This window comes from Rhinoderma darwinii, chromosome 4 (genome assembly GCF_050947455.1).
Source record: "Rhinoderma darwinii isolate aRhiDar2 chromosome 4, aRhiDar2.hap1, whole genome shotgun sequence".
Taxonomy (NCBI): Eukaryota; Metazoa; Chordata; class Amphibia; order Anura; family Rhinodermatidae; genus Rhinoderma; species Rhinoderma darwinii.
Genome location: NC_134690.1, coordinates 20,867,104 through 20,880,642, shown reverse-complemented (window position 1 = coordinate 20,880,642; position 13,539 = coordinate 20,867,104). Strand labels below are relative to the sequence as shown.

General features: G+C 42.4%; 1 protein-coding gene across 1 annotated transcript in view; it reads right to left on the bottom strand.

Annotated features, from left to right (window-relative positions):
- Nucleotides 1-13,539, bottom strand: part of PKHD1 (PKHD1 ciliary IPT domain containing fibrocystin/polyductin) — a 515,144-nt gene that overhangs the window by 58,785 nt on the left and 442,820 nt on the right. The window lies entirely within an intron of this gene.

Below are 13,539 nucleotides of genomic sequence, written 5' to 3'. Positions count from 1 at the left end.
TATAGCCGATCCTTGGCTTACCCGGGAAATAAGCTAATGTCAGAGGTATCTAGAGGGGACTGAGGTGTCTAGCGGGGCTTTTCCCCATTTTCCTGCTAAAATAAATGTTTATAGAGGAGTCGGGATAGGGAAGATAGCAATCTCATGTGCATGGGCAACTGTAAGACGTTTTCACATCACGCTACAGCCCTACATCAGACAGTATATACGTCGGGAGTATCTTCCGACGTATATGTTCAATTGGAAGGCTGTGATATACGTATGCCACTGTAGTATGTATATGTCGCTAATAGGCCCTCCGGCACGTATGTTTTTTTACTGTCGCCATCTGAATAGAGTAGTGAAGCCTAATACGCTAGACGATACAGCAAAATAAAAAGGTAGGCCCAGCGTATGCCAACAGATCGCTCTTTTGACGTATCCTGGGTGAATGAGGGTCTATGAATGGGTTCTGTGTACACAACGGGAGCTTTCCCGGAACATATGTCGAACATAGGCCATAACGTGATGTGAACTCAAACTTAGAAAGCAAAAATACTTATTTTGCTGTATAGAATAGCATAGTAGACTATGCTTTATTTTATACATTGATACAATAAAAAAAAAACCTGTATATTGGGCGGTATACGCTATTTTTTTTACTGTGAAGCCTATTAGCAATGTATTCCACGGTGCGCCTATAGAGTGGCATATTTCGCAGCCCTCCGTCGGAGATTTATGTCGAGAGATTCTCCCAACATATACCTCTGAGGTAGGGCTCTCCAGTGATGTTAAAAAAACCTAATATATGTTCTCCTAGATATATTTTATACATGGCTACCTATATAGAGGTTAACAGCCTAGAGCCTAAGACATTAGACACATTGCCTGAGTTTTTAATCTACTTTACAATGCAATGTAACCCCTCCCCCATGTACATTTTATGCTCCCATTAAAGTTAAAAATAGGGGAATTTTTTTTTTTCTTCTTGATAATTCCTTTTTGCATCATAAAAGTCAATAGGAACAGATTGAAACATTTTCTAATTCATTTTTGTGGTTAAAAACGTAATTCCTTGCTGGACCCAGTGATCAGGCATGCTGTGTGTTTTTGATTCTGCTAAAAACATGGAACATCTTGATGAAACAAATGCAAAGTAATCACCAAATGAGGATTTAGGCATCAATGTGAATCCCAAAGAAGTACATGGAATCAGTCTATGGATCCAAACATTTATGTTTAAAAAAGAAAAGAAAAAATATTTAAACAAAAACATTTTTATGAACGAGACCTTAATTTGAATTTTTTCTCTTTTTTTCTCTCTCTCAAGATACCTTCAACCTCTGATCCTTGTTTTGTAAGAACCCGATTACATCTTTTTTTCCTGGAGGGATTTAATCGGCACGAGGGATTTAATCGGCACTTAAATACAATAGTTTCCTTCAGACACTGAAACGGTTAACATGTTTTCAGTAGTCACATAAAAAGATTCTCGCACTTGGGATATTCTCCTGCCAATCCCAATTTTCTGCGGCCTGTTGATTTTGATCACTTTTAAATGAAACCCACACTGGCCTTAGTAATCATAATGTCATTTGCAATTTCCCACAAAACACATTTATCCGCTAAGTAGCACATTGAAAAGAAGGAACTCCCTATGTACTCTCCCCGCAAAAGACCTAATCGGATTACTTCATCATGAACCTCCAAGCAGGGGTTCTTGTAAGAGGTCTGCCAGAGAAAGAGACAATACCGAGGCCTGCTCACAGCTGACACTCATAATGGAAGCGAAGACGAGACACCCAATGTAGCACGCGAAGGGCAGGAGCAAAATCGCCCCAGGCGTTTCCTCAAAGAGACCGGTCAGAGTGGATAAAAACCAATGAATTCTAAAAAGTGACCTGTGAATTCTGAGATGTTTGATACAATAACAATACGATGTTTTACGTTAAGAAAATTGAATCCAAACCTTCATGTTTTTGAACCAAGTCACCTTTATGTCAAGCAATGGACACCGAATTCAAAAAGAAAACTGAGAAGATAGTATGTTGCTCTATTTCTGAATTCAAAACATGGAAATATTTAGTGGGCCATAGACGGTGGGCCAGATGTTCTGTCTGTAGGAATATCTTTTTCAGAACGATCCTTCTATAAACATGAATGTTCAATTTAGAGCCGTCACTAGGCTTTCCATCTACCGGGGGTAAGGATCAGATCACTGCCCTAATCCTGTATCTGAATACCCTGGTGAAGGCAGACTGGTTTGTGTTCAACTCCCCTGGCACCCGGGGCCCATTCAACCCCAGCTATGCCCCTTCTCAAATTGTTCAGTCATGCTCAACTCTCTGCATTCGAAAAGATGGAATTCGAGCCCTCAGGTCTTCATTGATCTACATTCTTTATTAGCACATTTATAGAGAATAAGATCAAATGATAGAAGAAAGTTTTGGCCCTTAAAGGAGTTGTCCACCTTCTGACAACTGATGACCTATCCACCGGATAGGTCACCAGTATATCATCGGTGCGTGTCCGACACCCGATCCCCACACCGATAAGCCAATCCGGTGGCCTGCGGGCACCGGATGTTGTGGCACATAATGCTATGTACGGAGCCCGGAAGCATTTGACTCCATACATAGCATAGCGGCCGTGCTGCTGAACTGAAGGTCCGCTCCTATTCACTTGAACAGTACTGCAGCTCGGCCGCTATTCAGTGGCCGGAGCCAACTGCTGATTTGTGCAGGGCCCGGGAATCGGATCCCCACAGATCATGTACTGATGACCTATCCGGTGGACAGCTCATCAGTTGTCAGAAGCTGGAAAATCCCTTTAAGTGTTTTTGTGAATTTTTTACATGGCAATAAAGAATGTAGATCAATGATAGATTCCTACTTTTTGGATGATACCCTTAGTTAAAAGTTGGGTTCCCTGTCTAAGTGAAGCATACGCATTGCGTATTAGTGCAGATTAGTGCATATTTACTAGAGGTTTATGCAGACAACAGGGAGAATATAGCACAACAGCTATGTAATCTACTTTTCTTGGGTGAAAGATAATGTTTGGCTCCAAAAAAATCCATACCAGTTTGTCAATCCTGGAGTGCTCAAATTTTGTCCAGGAATACGTAATAATGGATATGAAGAGTGATATTCGATTCTGCTAAAATTGTCAACCTTTATCACCATCATCCACGGCATACAGTCCACACCAATAAGCAAGTGCACAAGTGCACTGAGCCAGGTGCCACATTTCAATGACCGTCAGCGAAGCATCTGCCAGTGCTCAGAACCCCCACAGTGTTGGGGATACAACAGAGGTCCGATTGTAGAAATCGGTCGGTGATTTACAACAAGTAAAATGAAAGAATGAAAGTAAATGGAGCGTTGGTCGAGCATGCGCTACTGCTCCATTCATATGGACGGCAAGATAAGCCCGTTCTTGCCGTCGGTGCGGGTCCCAGTGTTTTGACCCCAAACGATCACAGGATGGGTGATAAATATTGTTTATGAAAGAAAGAAAAACCTTTAACTGCCCCATTGCGAAAAAAAAAAGGGGTGATGTTGGACAAATTGAAAGCAAGCATAATCGGGGGTGGAGGGGGAAGCAGGGGAATTTTGCCATCTCTATAGTAAGTACCAACTCACTGACAAACCCCCTTTAAAAATTGTGGCTTTTTCCTTGAATCCTTGACAATTATTTGACTATTCGCACAATTTATAAACCAGGTTGTGTATGGTTAAGACTATGTTCACAATGAAAGCCATGAGGCAGCGACAAATTCTGTGGATCCAAACGATCACTGGCAGACGCCATCGATTATAAGGAGGTATGTTGGGGTTACAGTATTTTTGACGGCAAGAATAAAGCTTCATGCTCCGGAATTCTTACCATCAAAAGAAACGGAAGCCCCGATGGAACCGCCAATGGAGGCTCTGAACGAGCACAACAGAGCACAACTATGTAGAAAAGGTGTAAGGCCGGGTTCCCACCTAGCGTAAACGCTGCAGAACTTCCGCAACAGAATTGTGTGTGAAAATTCCTCTGCGTTTACAGTAGCAGCAAAGTGGATGAGATTTAGAAAATCTCATGCCCACGCTGCGGAAAAAAACCTGCAGCGTAAATGTTATTAAATTGACCAGCGGTGCGGAATTTAATTCTGCAGCTTGTCAATTTATGCTGCTTTTTTGTTGGTTTACCGTTGTGGGTTTTTTCCAATTGAATTCAATGGGGATGAAAAACCTGCAACAGGAAGCCAAGTGTTGCAACTTTTGCAGCGTAATCGCAGCGATTACGCTGCAAAAATCGCAACCACGGAAAAAAAATCATACTTACCCAGAACGCCCTCCTCCTTCCTGCAGTCCGGCCTCTTGGGCTGACATTGCATCCCATGTGACCGCCGCTGCAGCTAATCACAGGCTGCAGCAGTCACATGGGTTGCAGTATTATCCAGGGAGGCCGGAACGGACTGCTCAGGAGGGACACGTTGCCACTCCATCGGGTTACGCCAGTATGAGCGTTTTTTACTGGTGCTTTCCGCAGCAGAAACGTGGTGCGGGTTCCAGGTCGGATAGGCTGCGTGGTTTTTACGCAGCGTATCCGTTTCGTGGGAACCCGGCCGAAAAAAACACAAAAAAAACCCCACATAAAACGAATTATACTTTAAATTAATTTGTAATAGTTTTAAAATTAAGACAATCTGCTCATTGGTCACGGATCCGTGTACAATGTCACATTTTCTATTTAGTTATTTTTTTTAAATTATGATTTGATCCATAGATATTTACTGCCTTTTGATATTTTTTCTATATTTTAAAAAAAAAACATAAAAAACATCCATGCATAAAATAGCAAAAAAGAAACTAAGTTGTATATATAATATAAATGTCATCACAATGAACACCAGGGAATCGGGGTCCCTCCATAGAATACAGCATTTCATAGTACAGGAAAGGTACATTTTATTTTTTACGCCCCTCCCCCCTCTGTGATTCCTTATGACAGATCGGAGCCGGGTTGATGTTCTCAGGCTGCTTCGCAGTGCCTAATATATACATGCAATTTCGGACTCTCGCCATAAAGTGAAGAAGCCATCACCTCGCTGCCATCTGTTTTGGGCTGCACGGTAATTTCACTGGACGAGCAGAACAAGAAACGAATGCCACACTCGGCTCTGAGCTGTGGATATAATGAGATTTGAAAGGGAAGTCCCGGACGTTACAAATCAGAGCCATATGTGACTATTTCCTGTGTCAGATCCTTTCTCATAACCAGCAGAGTGATTTTTTTTTTTTTTTACTTTTTCTGTGCCTTTTTTTTTTTTCCCTCTCATGACCCCACACCATGACTCTGAAATCTTTCATGGCTGCTTACAGGCCTCAGGCTTTTCCAAGGCAGTTGCATAAATAAATGGCTTTGACAGCAAGCATCATAAGAGTTTGCGGTAATGCGTGTTCACCACAAGTGCCTCTACAGCACGCAGACGAGAGAAGAAAATGGAATAAGATTATTTTGTTACTACTTTAAAAAAAAAAAAAAAAAAGGTTCTTGACAAGTAGTGAAAGAATTAAGTCAAATAAATGTGAATTATGTTACCACAAAGATTTTCAATTTTTCTTGTTTTTTTTAAATTAATCGGAGGTCTCAAAATTAGAAAAATGGTCCCTTTTAACAAAAATTTGGACTTAAGATAAAATATGCCTCTCGGGCTGAAAATATTTGCGTCTTTGTTTTTTTTCTTTTACCTTTTAATTAGAATTATTTTAGCTTCATGGGAAACATAAAATTCCCTGGAGTCCTGAATTAAGAATACAACAGCTGCCGGAACAAGTCAATGACGGATCATCTGCAAGTTATTGTTAAATAAATATGGCCAAATTTGTATGGTGTGTTCGGATGACTGGCCGGCCGTTTAGACAAATTATGAATGTAATCGAGTGGGTTATCAAAACAAGTTCACCTGACGACTTCCTGTGTGTATATATATATAACTTCCTGTACAATTTGCAGACGCTACTGTAAAGTCTCAAGAATTCTCTATGTCAGGCTTTTGACAGCTGTCAATGTTGTTTTTTTACTTTTAGACAGAGGCAGGGCAAGGTGTAGGCAGAGTAGGCACTCGCCTAAGGTGGCATTCAGTAGGGGGGTCAGAAATGATAGATTTAATAAAAGAACACCCCTGAGAAAGACGAGCTGCCGGAGCTTGTGGACCCTACTAAATACATGTGGTTGGGTGGCCAGTGGGCCCTACATTGAGGTAAGAGAAATGTGGTGTGTACTTATGGACACTAGGGAATTGTGGGAATGATTGTCCATCCAGCAGCTATCAATAACCTTATTATTTAAGGAGGAGGGGGTGCATTTTGAAATTTCTGCTTTGGCCCAAGAGAGCTGGTCCCACCCCTGCTCCAAGGTGTTTTCCAAAAATGACAGCTGCATCTATTTAATTTAATTTCAGTGATACATGAAAAGGGAATGAAGCTACCATTAAGGTTAAAGAGAGAAGAGTATTTATCATATCGGGCAAATTTTTTTTATTTTTAAATGAAAATTAAATGTATTATGACTATTGGTTTAATGAAAAATAATATTTCCCCAAAAAATTTACACAATCTGAACCCGGTAGGAAAAGCATGAGAAGGAGGGGCTAAAACCTGAAATCTACACATATATCTGCTGTGAATTCATTCGAGTTCATTTAGATATTTAGCTTTTATTTTCAGTTAAATAAAGAATCCAGCTAAATTTAAAGGGGTTTTGTAGTGAGAAGAAATTGATCGCCGATCCTCAGGATAGACCATCAACATCTGATCAGCAGCGGTCCGACTCTCATCAACTCCACCGATCAGCTGTTTTGAAGGGTCCGCTAAGCTCATTCAAGTGAATGGGAGAAGGCTGTAATACTGTAAAACTACAAGTGTATTGGCGTTTCACAGTACAGAGCGGTAAAGGGAATGAAGAGGAAGCAGCGCTTTCACGAGCACTACGGACCCTTCAAAACAGCTGATCGGTGAAGGTGCCGACAGTCAGACCCCCACTGATCAGATATTGATGGCCGATCCTGAGGATAGACCATTAATTTTCTTTTTACTGGAAAACCCTTTTATTAATACTACACAATCAGAACCGTGTAGGAGAGGCAGGGTTGGTCTTACCACCTAAAGGGATTTGAGCTCCCGTAACTCAATAATTGGAAGTGTTGTCTGATTTTTGGGCATTTAGATTTATGCCAATCCCTGTCTTGTGGACCAGACATTCTTCCCAATGGTTGGTGTTTATATTAACAATTAAAAGGGTTTTCTCATCAAGACGCTCCATTTTTAAAGGGGTTGTCCGGTTTTTATTTGTATTATTTATGTAGTTAAAAATTGGGAGATTATGCAGTTTTCTAATATACATGTATTAAAAAGTCCGCTCATTTGCCTTTCTTAGAGGAGAGTTGTAGCCTCTGTCTAAGAAAAAAATAATGGTATGGCCCACATTTTAGTCCATTGTAATACATTCATAGGATAACTCAATGGACTAAATATGGCGTCAGTCATGTGACCCACCACCCACACATCATGTGACCACTGGCATTCAGGTAACGCTGTCCAGGTATCTAAAAGGTGAAAAGTATGTTACTGTGTGTATGCACGTTTTTTACAGTTAAGGGCCTGTTCACATCACCGTTCGCTTTCCGTTCCGGGGTTCGTCTGAGGTTTCTGTCGGGTGAACCCCACAACGGAAAGTGAAAGTGAAACCACAGCTTCCGTTTCAGTCGCCATTGATATCAATGGTGACGGAAACATTGCTAATGGTTTCCGTTCGTCACGATTCTGACAGGTTTCCGGTTTTCCGACGGAAGAAATAGCGCAGTTGACTCCGCTATTCATTCCGTCGTTAACACGGAAACCTGCTGGAATGGTGCTACAACCCCTTTAAGTTACAGTGCAGTGTATGTGTGTACCATTGTATGTGTACGTGTGTACATGGGTGTAAATCTGTATGTGTTGGACCCTCATTTTGTGATGCGGAAACCAGTTTTAAATCGTGTGCAGGGCACCGTATAGATTTTTTTTAATCTATACTGATGGGTGTCTAAAAAGTGACCATCAATGCTGAATTCTTCTTGCCTGGATGAATAGTCCATGTAGGCTGAGAGGAATTAGAATTGTGCGCTTGCCTAAAAGATTAAATGATAAGTATTTCGGAGAACTATTTTCCTCTAATGCTATATTTATAATTAATAAGTAGTTTGATCCAATATAATCTGTGGGAATTGCTCTTTAAAAGGGTTGTCCAGTTTAGAAAATACATTTTCATACATCCTATTAGGGAATTCTGAGTTAATAGGGCGAGGTCCTCTGTTCAGGATCCTCATCTCTTGGCCAGAGTGGAGAGGAGCTACAAAGAACGTCTCTCTCTCTGGAGGACCTGTCCTGTCCTGTATTTCACAGACAACACATTGATTTGAATGGACACTGTGTAATGCCTAGTTTCCCCTTTGGGGGTGCTGCAGGGAAACTGAAAACTTACAGACAGGTTTTCTCATAAATTACAGCATTACAGGTAATTGCTGGGGGTCCCAGCAGGAAGACACTTTGTGATCTGCTTTTTGCCAAGTTACCCTTCTAACAAGTAAATATTGTCTAAAGCGGAAAACCTCTTTTAGGGGGGATTCACACGAACGTGTATTGGGTCCGTGCGGGCCGCGTGGTTTTCACGCGCCACGCACAGACCAATACAAGTCTATGGGGCAGTACAGACAGTCCGTGCTTTTTGCGCAGCGTTTGTCCGCTGCGCAAAAAGTGCGACATGCTCAATATCTCCGCGTATATTTCGCGCATCACGCACCCATTGAAGTCAATGGGTGCGTGAAAACCACGCAGGTCGCACGGAAGCACTTCCGTGCGAACCGACTGTTTTGCGCACCAGCTGTCAAAAGGATGAATGTAAGCAGAAAAGCACTATGTGCTTTTCTGTTTCCAAACATCCAAACGGAGTGTCTTTGAGATGAGCGAACCCGGACAACCGAACCGAACTTCACCCACCGGGTTCGGCCGAACTCGTTTTGGCCGAACCCGGCAAAAAAATTTCCGGTACGCGACGTCAGGAGATAGTCACTGTCCAGGGTGCTGAAAGAGTTAAACTGTTTCAGCACCCTGGACAGTGACTTCCGATCCCAATATACATGAACGTGTAAAAAAAAAAAGAAGTTCTGACTTACCGTTAACTCCCGGCTTCTTCCTCCAGTCTGACCTCCCGGGATGACAATTCAGTCCAAGTGACAGCTCCAGCCAATCACAGGCCAAGCACAGGCTGCAGCGGTCACATGGACTGCCGCGTCATCCAGGGAGGTGGGACCCGATGTCAAGAGAGGCGCGTCACCAAGGACGCGTCACCAAGGCAACGGCCGGGAGGGAAGTTCTCGGTAAGTACGAACTTTTTCTTTTTTTTTTAACAGGTTTCTCGATATTGTGATCGGCATTCACTGTCGAGGGTGCTGAAAGAGTTACTGCCGATCAGTTAACTCTTTCAGCACCCTGGACAGTGACTGAAGTCGACTAGACTCATCTCTATGATGGCGGCTGCGCGAAAATCACGCAGCCGCGCATCATACACGGATGACACACGCAGCTGTCAAGTGGTTTTTGCGCGCGCAAAACGCCGCGGATTTTGCGCGCGCAAAAACGCAACGTTCGTCTGAATCAGCCCTTACTATAATGAAAGCTCTGCCAACACATTTTAAATGAACAGTACAGCTACAATTATTTATAGGTGCAGTAAACAGCAATTCAATAAAAAAATAAAAGGCTATATTACTAAAAAGTTTGAGGAGAGGGCTATTATGGACTTACATGTGCGAAATCTAAAAACATCTGGAATTGTGCTAAATAATATTTTAAACCTATTTTTATTCCAAAATGTATTCCAGATATGATGAATATAACTATTAAAAAAAAAAAGAGTCCACTTGGGACATTCTATGACACCCATGCACATAATTATATAGTAGGCAGGGGTCCCCTTTTTGCCCTACTACACAGACCATCTGTCACAATTTCTAGGTTTGATAGCTTCCCTTTGTGTGATAAATAGAGGGTGACTCTGGCTCAGAAGGTCACTTCTATAAGGTCCTACGTAGGACAGCTAATCAGATCTCCCCAACACATCCTACATGGAAAGCTGATTCTATAAGAGCAAGAATAGAGGTATTAGAAATATCAGGCAACCAAACCACTAATACCCCAGATATACTAAGGGAATTAAGATGGCACCCGCATTTATGAGCTTGATTCGAGCTGCTCTGGAGGACCTGGCCGATCTATGTATTATATGGTTGGCCATTCTTTTGAATGGCGGGCATGTAATACTGCATGGAGAAAAGTGTGGTCTCGAAAACCTTCTCCTCCCCCAGCAAAAATAGCTGATTGCCGGGGTTCCAAGAGCCAGACCTATGCCAATCAAACAAACAAAACATAAAAATATAGATAAATAAGATAAATGCTGCTAAAATACACTGTCGTAAACATCGTATATTGTAACTAGGGTGGTTAGTAAGGGGCCCGTGAGCATTATTGCCCGAGGGCCCAGACCAATCTCAGTCCGGCCCCTGTATCTGCAAATTAAAAACCTATAGGGTATGTTATTAAGACCTACAGTATCAGGAGATAGCATTGGTGGGGGTCCACCAGCCGTAACGGTCTTAATTGGCTTTTAGCTTGGAGGTTTCTATACGTATGTCTGAGCATCCTGAAGAAGATACAGAAGTCAAAGGACCACAGCTCTTGGCTCCTTCATTCTAGTGATCGTCAGGCATTCCAGCCCTTCTAAAAAGAGTCTTCAGACATGTATCAATGACATGTCATCAGAAGATGCTTAAAGGTGCACATACCCTTTAAAATATGTTAGGACGGTTTCCAGAAACATAGTGGACAATATCTATGAGGAACCCCATCTACCCTTTGTTCAATCAATGATCTTCTATGATCTTGACTTTTTATACGTATTTCTTGCTGAATCCTTTTTACTGACCATTTCCACCTAAAAACCCCTAAAACATTTTTGTATTGACTAAAATTTGGGACCCTGATGTTTTGTTTTTTTACCAATGTCAGATTCAAACTCTTCATATTGGGTCGTCCACCTCGAGTAGAAGAATTCTATTTCCCTTCACTGACATGTAATGGAAGAGAAGGGACAACAAGTCATCATGTGGTTGCCTCGTTTTATCTCCCTGGGGCATTATTGGGATGTGGGGGGAGTTGCACTGAAGTTGAAGATTTTCAATGTAGCTTACATTCCAACTAGACAATCTTGGCTGCCTCTTACATCGTAGAGAAAGGTTAGAAGATAGAATCGGCAGGTCCTGACACTGGAACCTCAATCGATTGCTCCAACATAATGGGCCTGCAGCCCTCCTCTGAGTCTATGACCCTCAGAGATTCTGTAACCCTAACCTATTCTCTTGGTCTCTCCATTGACTTCAATTGAGCTTCATGCACTGTGGTAACCCATTAAGTTAATGGAGTAGGTTTACACGCACATAAATTGAAAACCCACATATAACACACTGTATGTGAACTGAGCTCTGCTACACTTCTAGTGTCAACATTCTTAGTATGCATGACCAGGGCCGCACTTAGGATAGATGGCGCCCCGTGCAAAATTATTCGCCGCCCGACCCCCATCATAAAAAAAATGCCCCAGAAAAAGTATAATGCCCCCCACAGTATAATGCCCTATATAGTGCCCCAACACAGTGTAATGCTGCCTTAGTGCCCTACACACAGTATAATGCGCCTTTAGTGACCCCCATACAGTATAATAATAATATTGAATAATATATTATAACCCCTTCATGGGGCGGCACGGGCACCCTCATGCCCGATGTCACCACTAGCAGCTGAGACACCACTGAGAGAAGATGCGCCCGTGCCACGCAACTCAGCATCTGCCTTTCTGCCCGGGCGCTTTTTCTGAAACAAGCAGAGGAAGGGAGCCAGGGCAGCACCCCCTTCCACCCGCTGGAGCGATGCGCCCTGTGCAATGGCACAGTTCGCACTTCACTAAGGCCGGCCCTGTGTATGACCAGCTCTAAGGATGGCATCATCTTATATTCTTTCATTTCTTTCTTTCCTTCATGTCTTATTTCAGTTTCTACCTTGTGATCCCTTAGGTTTTCAACATCTGCTTCACCTCTACACTGACTACAATGATAGCTCCAGGGCATCTGCTTTCGAGTGAAGTTGGCTGAGCTGCAATACCAGAGACAGCCCCTGTACAAGAGTGGTGCTGTTTCCAAAAGAAAAAAGCAGACCCATTTTCCCTAATCCTAGACAACACTATTAAATATTTGGGGTCCTGGATTTGAATCCGACCAGGAGCAATATCTACGTGGAGTTTCACTGTGCATGTGGGTTTTCTACCACATTCCAAAAAACATACTCGACTGCCTTCGAGAAATTACTTCAGGGAGAAATTGGTGTTGGTGCACGAAGCACGCCGCGCCAAATATTTTCAACTATACCCTTCTTTTTATATGTAGGTCATGCCCCCCCATTTGCCCTTAAGTCATGAGTAGTGTACATAAACTGCACCCATCGGACCCCAGCACCCTTCAGATTCCAGAACTCTTCAGACCCCAGCACACTTCCCAGCGCCACTCAATCACCGAAACCGCCGCTTGGCTCGTCCCTGCCCAGTGCTGTCGGGTAGTGGGAAAAAGTCTGCTCTTCCAGGAGAACAGGAGGACTCCTTCTTTTCTAGAAGTCTTCTTGGACGTTCTGGGAGAAAAGGGCAAAAGCACGGCAAAAACATCCTGATCGTTAATCAGCTTCTTATAAAATTGGTCCTGCCATGTATTGACCCTAGAGTGGAATCTTTGTAAAGAAAAAAAAACGGGGAACGGCCCTCAAAACCTTAAACGTTCATTGACATAACCAGGACACAACTATATATATATTACTTACATATCCTCAGTACAGTAATTTGTAACAGGCAGCGTATTTGTGGACATTTTACCAAAAATACGTCATGCTCGGAAGAGCTAATTAGAACAACAGTAAAATGCCTCATTTCTCCGCACCTCCCATGTCCCAGCCGCGGACTAGACAATGCCTCCTATCTGTTCCCAGGAATAGTCTATAATAACCAGCAGATGGGAATTCTTGGACACTGGACGGCTACAGCTATTAAAACATTTGTGTGAAATCTGAACAGGTTCCTGCATCAGAAAAGGTTGACACGGCACTTTAAAAATAAGTCGAATAAGTTGCACTTTGTGGTCATTGCAAGAGATAAAGTTCAATGGGCACCTTTTATATGAATGCGTAAATGCTGACAATAAAGATGTAGCAGACGTGAATTTGCTCATTGGGATACCTCTCCTAGTTAAGGAGATTTTATTTGCAGTCCCATGTAAAACCTCATCACCATGAGTTGCATTGAATGACAAACTCAGCTATAGAAAAAGGCTCTTTTATAAGAGTACATGTAGCATGATATATTCTTATAGTGAAGTAGTGGGTGAGACGGTAGTGGGAATCTGCACTATACAATGATAGCAGATGATGGATCAAG